Source organism: Humulus lupulus, chromosome X (genome assembly GCF_963169125.1).
Source record: "Humulus lupulus chromosome X, drHumLupu1.1, whole genome shotgun sequence".
In the NCBI taxonomy this organism is placed as follows: Eukaryota; Viridiplantae; Streptophyta; class Magnoliopsida; order Rosales; family Cannabaceae; genus Humulus; species Humulus lupulus.
Window position 1 is genome coordinate 209,759,847 of NC_084802.1, and position 7,703 is coordinate 209,767,549.

The window sequence follows — 7,703 nt, forward strand, 5'->3', positions numbered from 1 at the left end:
GAAGAGTTCTTGATAAAAAATTAGCTTGTAAAAAGGAAAGAGGAAGTTCTGGAAGTTATATATATCGCCTGAGATATGGAAAAAGAGATAATCGTAAGTTTCCTTTTTTCAAGGCGTGGGGAAGAGTGATAGCCGTCATAGGATTGCTTGGGAACCGAAAAGGCATGATTAGACATGAGTATGTCACTTTTTCCAAGGAGGCACGAACTACTCTGACAGATTTGGTGGGGTAATTGAAGAGTCGTTTTCCTACAAGCTTATTTATTGTTGGTCGTAATAAATAAACTTGGGGGGCAAATGTTATCCAAAAAGCAGGCGTGGATGATGTGGCAGACATTTTTAATACGTGGCTGACACCTGGCAGAAGTTCTGTCCGATCATCGACTAGTGAGATTCCCCTGACATAACATTTGGATTTTATATACGACCAACTTGGTCGTATACTCCATATATTTTGAGATAATCTTGTACAATTGTAATCATATCCGAGATTATCTCCCATGATCCCTGATGATCCGATTATTTAGGAAAGAATATCTGTAACTAATTCATGTAATCCTCCTTGAGCCTATAAATAGAGAGAAATAGCTCAAGGAATGGACTTTTTTGGTTGATTGAAGTTTATGCTTTACAAGAGAAATATAGCTATTATCTTCTGATTGTATTATTCATCCCTCTAAGGCTTGTGAAACTCGGAGAACCCTAGTTCTTTGATCACCCCTTTGAGAATTAATATCAATAATATCTTTAAGTGGACGTAGGTCATTACCACTTCGTGGGGCCGAACCACTATAACTTGTTGTGTCGTTTACTGTTCTTTCCATTAGATCTATTTCAGCACTTCCCATCACATCAAGCATTTGACTCCGTGTTAGTTGACCAAAACGAGGGTCAACAGTGCACTTTATATATATACATATATTCAAATAAATACTAATTAATCTCACTAAAACCTTAAATACAAGCTCATGCAACCCAGTGTAACCTCAAATGCAAATAAATCAAGTTAAGCAACCTCATTATGCAACTTAATCATCCTAATGCAACTCATGCAATCTACCGCAACCTCAAATATAAGTCAATGCAACCCCAAACAACCCATTATAACCACAAATGCATGCTTATGCAACCGAATGCAAGCCCAATGCAACATAAAACAACTTTAAAAATCTCAATTACAAATTTCATCCTTATGCAACTCATGCAACCCAAATCAACATCAAATGTGAGCCCAATGCAACCTAAAAAAACCCACTGCAATCTCATATGCAAGCTAAACGCAACCCCAAACAACCTCAAATGCAAGTCTAATGCAACCTTATGCAATCTCAAATGCAAGCCCATGTGTTTAACGCCCAAACGTGACTTCCACTTAGTGGTAGTCGTAGTATAGATCGGGCGGTTGATTCCACATGGAGGCAAAGAAATAAAGTTAATCAATAAATAAAGTTTAGAGAGATAAATAATATGAGGAAAATAGTACAAGTGATATTTTTGTTGTTTTTGAGATTTAAAGATTAAAAATAAAGATAGATTAAAGTGTGATGTAACAATAGGTAACAAGTATAGGAATGATCAAGAGTCACCAATATGCATACTTATTTATTTGGATCTTTGATTCACAAAAATTACACAAATGGATAGTTCACATCCCAACTATTCATTTGGAAGATTTAACATTGATGCACAAATATATTTTACAAAAATGTATTCGAGTAATTATTATTCTTTATTATGGAAGGATGAGATAAATCTTATGAGAAATCTAAAAATAACATTATACCATTGGCAATAATGCAATAAAATATTGGACATAAAACCTAACACAAATATTACTTTTACTATTTATAAAATACATAGAAATAGCATGACTAATTCTATATAGATTTTAGCAAAAGTACATATATATGAGTGAGATGGAGAAAATGATAAATATATTATCTATATTATTTTCACTAATTTGATACTACATAGAAAGTGCATGACAAAATCTATATACTATTAGTAAACATAAATATAGATAACAAGATGAAGAAATAGAGATGAAGAAGTAGAGATGAAAGAAAATCACTCAAATATATAAACTTTAAGTACATGGTGAATAAAAAATACCAAACAAAGTCATAGTGCATATAGGATCATCCTAACCTTCCTAAGAAGGTTAACCTATTATGCTAGACATTCTCATGAAATTCTAGAGAGAAAATATGAGGAATGAGACTAAAATTTGGTAAAGTTTTGCTACCTAAAAATTACATACAAAATGTGAAACGAGAGTCCCTATTTATAGAGGGAGAAAATGACTAAAAAAAAATTAAACAATAAAATGGGGTTTACAAAATAAATCTGAAATATTAATAATAAAATATGATTTTAAAAAAATCAAATCTTATTATAAATATTAACCTAGTTATTTTGGTGTATGGTCAAAATACCATTTTTCAAAAATACCAAAAAAGATGAGCTTTAAAGCTCAAAATGGCAATGTGCATGGCCCAAGGTGCATGAAAGGTTAGGCCAAAGGTGGCTGGTTGGGAGCTGGTCCATTGACCATGCCCAGCCAATGAGGGCCTGCCACGTCAACAGGGGGGCTGAAGGGAGAGGCATTGGGCTTGTTGGAGGAGCTGGCAGAAGGGAGGTGCTGGGCCTACATTGGGCTTGTTGGGCTTCAGCTGGTCACGTTGGAGGAGGCCTTTAGAATTGATGAGGGAGGCTGGGCTTATTGTGTTGGGCTGCTAGAGCTGAAGGGAAAGGAATGCTGATGGATATGTTGGGTTGGTGCTACGTGGGTTGCTGGGGATTGACGCATGGCTGAAGGAGGCGAACAGGTGACTGGCAGGCATTAGGCGTCAGATGGCTCTGCGGCTCGGCGGCTTGGCTCGGCTGGCTTCGACTTGGTGGCTGGTTGGGCCTTGAGTCATAGGCCGAATTATGGGCCTAATTTTGGGCTTCAAGAATGTCATTTTTTTTCAATTGATTTTCAGTTTTAACTCTTTATTTATTCTTTCTTTTTCTTTATGCCAAAATGCAAATTTAATTCCTACAAAATAACAATAAATTAAATCATGATCAAATATTTTCATCCATAAAATATATCATATTAATTAAATGAAAATAATAATCAAAATTTAATTTATTTTGACATTTAAGATCAATAAAGTTGCATTTTTCACCTCTAATCACCATGCAACCTAATTCAACTTAAAAACTCATATGCTAATTTTATCCTTATGCAACACATGTAATTCATTGCAACCTTAAATGCAAATTATAGCATGTTAAGCAACTTGTTGTTATGCAACTAAAACAACTTAAAAAAATTATTTGCAAATTTTATCATTTTAAGCAACTATAGCAACCTTATTATACAAATTAATCATCCTTATGCAACTTCATGCAACCTAAAACAACTTGTTAAATTACCTAATTAACATTTTAAAACAACTAAGTCAATTTAGAAAAGCAACCAAAAATAACATGTAAAACAACCCATAAATCGCCTTAAGCAACCCATAAATAGATCCAACCTAATGTTTATTCTTATGCAACTCACTACAACCTCAAATACAAGTCCAATGTAACTTTGTGCAACCTCAAATACAACCCAATACAACCTAACAAACCCATTGCAACTTCTAATGTAAGCTCATGCAACATAATTATAAGTATAGTGAAATTCTTATCAACTTTGAAATTTGTATTATTTGATAAATGGAGCAAACCTTTTTTTTTTTTTAATCTGAAGTAAGTGGATAAAACCTGGCGTGTGATGTAGATGACTTTTTTGGATCCCAATTACGTGTAATTGCATGATTTGTATAACTTGACTGTGATTGTCAATATATTCTTAATTTTATTTTAATATTTTGGGAACACTATCTTATTTAATTGTGTTATTATTACAACTTTATAATTAAATTGCTTATTACATAAATACTTTTTAGTACACATGATATAGCTAGGCTTTAATAAAGGATTGAGGAAATTTTGTCTTCTATTGTAATTCTACCCTTTACAGTAAAACGGGTGTATTAAGACAATTATTTAGGTTGTTAGTCCATCTGTTTCCTCTTCCACTATTGTTCTGCCCTTTAGTAACCAAAAGAGGTGTATTGGGATAATTAGTAGGCTGTTAGTTATCTTTAACTAACATATGTAGAATTAATTAGTTTCAGTTAGTTTCAGTAACTAGTTTTAGTTACTAGTGTTCCTCTTTGTAACCACTCATTTAAGGTTGCCTTTATATAAAGGTCCTAGTTTAATAATATCAAGCATTTTCTATGACACTAAACTTTAATAGAGAAAATACCAGTTTGGTGCATGTATTTTTTTGAATACGCGATCTGCCCCTGTGTTTTGTTAAATGACAATTTAGATCATGTGCGTTTACAAAATAAATCAAAATAGTACCCTCGACCCGATTTTGGTCAAAATATTTTCAAATATAATATTTCATTCTAAGCTCCTCTACTGCCTTCTCCACTTCTCTGAACTCATCGAATTGCCATCGACTTAAAAATGGATCTTATAATTGAAAATATTTTGACCAAAATCGGGTTTATAATACTATTTTGATCAATTTGATAAAGCACTGAGTCTGAATTGTCATTTAACAAAACATAAGAGCTAATTGCGTACTCAGGAAAAACGCAAGGGACAAAATACTATTTTTCCTATTAAAAACTAAATGATGATTAGTGAAGTGACCCATGTTCAATATTCTCAAACATTTTTCATGTGGGACACCATACTTTAATAAATGATTCACGATTGTATTATCTTTTAGCGTAGAACAAATACTGCTCATCCGATTAGAAATGCATGGATAATGCATCGTTCGATTTATAATATACATATTATACAATCCACATTCAATCAAAATTTAAGTTACTTTTTTGCAATATATAACTTGTTATTATTATGTTAATTTACATATTAAACTATATAAAATGTAGAAAAAAGATAACTTTTTTTAAATAAAAATAACATCACATATATAATTAGGGAGCGACTACAACGCATCCTTTTTTTTTTGCAACATCGGTGCATACTTTTTCTATTTCGTCACCTGAATAGTTATAATCCCAATTTTTTTTTATATGATGGTGTACATTATAACTATATAGAACATCCTACAAATTTTTAAGAAATTTTGAATAAATTATGGTACCGAAACAGGGTCTAAACTGTTTGTTGCACGCGTGCCTGTTTTTTTGTGTACGCGTGTAAAATTTGACAATTTAAACTTTGTTTTTGGCTTCGTAAACTATTTATAATTTTTTGAAAATTTACAGGATATTTTAAATACCTACAATGCACACCGTCATATAAAAAAATTTGGGATTATATCTATCTAGGTGCCAAAATAGAAAAAGAATACACCGGTGTTGCAAAATAAGAGGATGTGTTGTAGTCGTTATCTATATAATTATACAATTATATAGATTTCTCCAAAATAATATCTTGGGTGAGTCTCGACCATGTAGATCCATCTTTGCAGACAATCACTTATTCTGATAAAAGTTAGTTGTTGAATAAAAGGTAGGACACCAAATTACAACATACATATGGTGTCTTTTTTTTTTTTTATAGGCAAAACAAGGTTGAATATATATAAAATTAAGAAATTGAAAATATATTTTGGGTTTAATTTTTTTTTATGGCTATTTAGCATTTTTGCCCCCGAATTAAGACCTATATAATATCGTGCCCCATGATTTTTTCGGGCCGTTAAAAATTCCCTCAGAACTATTCATAGTATTGTAAAGTGGGTCTTCCGTCCAATTTTGTCCATTATGGCTAACGACATGCTGACATGACTCTTTGCTTATTGATGTGGCATTGTCACGTGTATAATTTAAAAAATAAATAAGATTTTACCATCCGAACTATTACCACTACCAAGTTATGTCCCTAGAATTCAAAATTTTAAATTTAAACAATATTTTGAATATTAAAAAGAAAATATAAAATATATTAAACTAAAATCTATTTAGATTAAATCATACAAAATTTAAAAAAAATCAAATAAATAAAAAACAAAACTATATTAAAATTTTCTTTCACATTTTCTTACTTTCTTTCACTTTCCCCCACTTTTGCATTAACCAAACAATCTCAACAACACTCATCAAATTATCACAACTTATACAAATCAAATTTTCAATCTCTCAAATTCATACACATTTTAATCTGATATTAACAACATAACGAAAAATCCAGATTTTATATTCTTTTTCTCACACTTTTGCACCATTCAAATCCCCTAGGATACTAAACAAATGAGAGAGAGGAGATATATGAGATGGGCATGGAAATGGAGAGATGCAGAAGGACAACATAAGCGACACCAACGCTGAATATCGCAAGGGAACTTGCATGAGCCCAGCCTGTCAATGATGTCGTTACCCAGTTAACTTCAAGCTCACTCAGACGCATGTCCAACACCTAAGCCAATTTTTTTGTCACCATCATTTTTTTTAATTTCAATTGATTTTTAATTTAATAGTTGTTTTTTCATTTTTAATTTCAATTGATTTTTTTATTTTTAATTCAAAAAATTATTTAATTTTAAATTTTTAAAATTTGGGGGGCACAATTTGGTAATGGTAATAGTTCGGGGGCAAAAATCATATTTATTCTTTAAATTACAAACGAGGCATTGACGTGGCAATACCACATCGGCGCCCAAACTGCCACATCACCATTACGTTAGTGAAATTAGATGGAAGTCCCACATTTCATTAACGTGAATAATTGAGGGAAAATTTTTAACATGTTGAAAAATTCTGGGGCACGATTTGGATTGGTAATAGTTCGGGGGGAAAAAATCCTAATAAGCCTTTTTTTAATAACAGTAAAAATATAATAATTTTTTCTTAATTTGTTAATGTTAAATAATTAATTTTATTAAATTAAAGTTAAAATAGTAATTTTCAAACTTTTGGTGCTTCAAATTTAAGTATTAAATCTCAAATGATTAAAAATAATAATAATAATAATAATAATATGTGTGTCTGAATTGGCACAAAATAATACACAAATAAAACTAAACGAAATATGCATAAATCATTTAATTAATACAAACCATGACAGCTTGTTTAACATCTCTACTTTTGTCTACATTTCAAAAAGAAATTCATAGTTCAGATCCAAAGGTTTTGTGATAAACGATACAGCCTAATTGAAGTTGTTATTTATGCATGTATAAATTTACCAGGAAAAAAATCAAGGTTAATACATATATGTATAAATATTGAAGAATTTTAATAATTATGTTTTCATAGGGATTTATTAAAAAAAATATATTACTATTAATTTTAGATGTTGAGTTGTCTTAATTCATTAACTATTTTTGATAAATTATCCATTTCACACCAATATTATGGAATAAAGATTTATATAAGTATCTATAATAAAATATAAAAATAATATTGAGTGTTAAATTATACGGGGCTGAATATAGTAGGGTAATCCTTTTTACAATATATATTATCTTTTACTAATGTGAAATTTGGAGTCATCTTTTTCTAGTAGTAGTTGGGTGTAAATAAGAAGATATAGTTTTGGAGATTAATATTATTTTAAACTTTATATTTTGTAAAATAATTTAAATAAATTTTAAATCTAAAAAATTTAATATAAATATATCTCCTAATTTTTATAAATACAAAATAAAATAATAAGAATGTGATTGAAAAGCA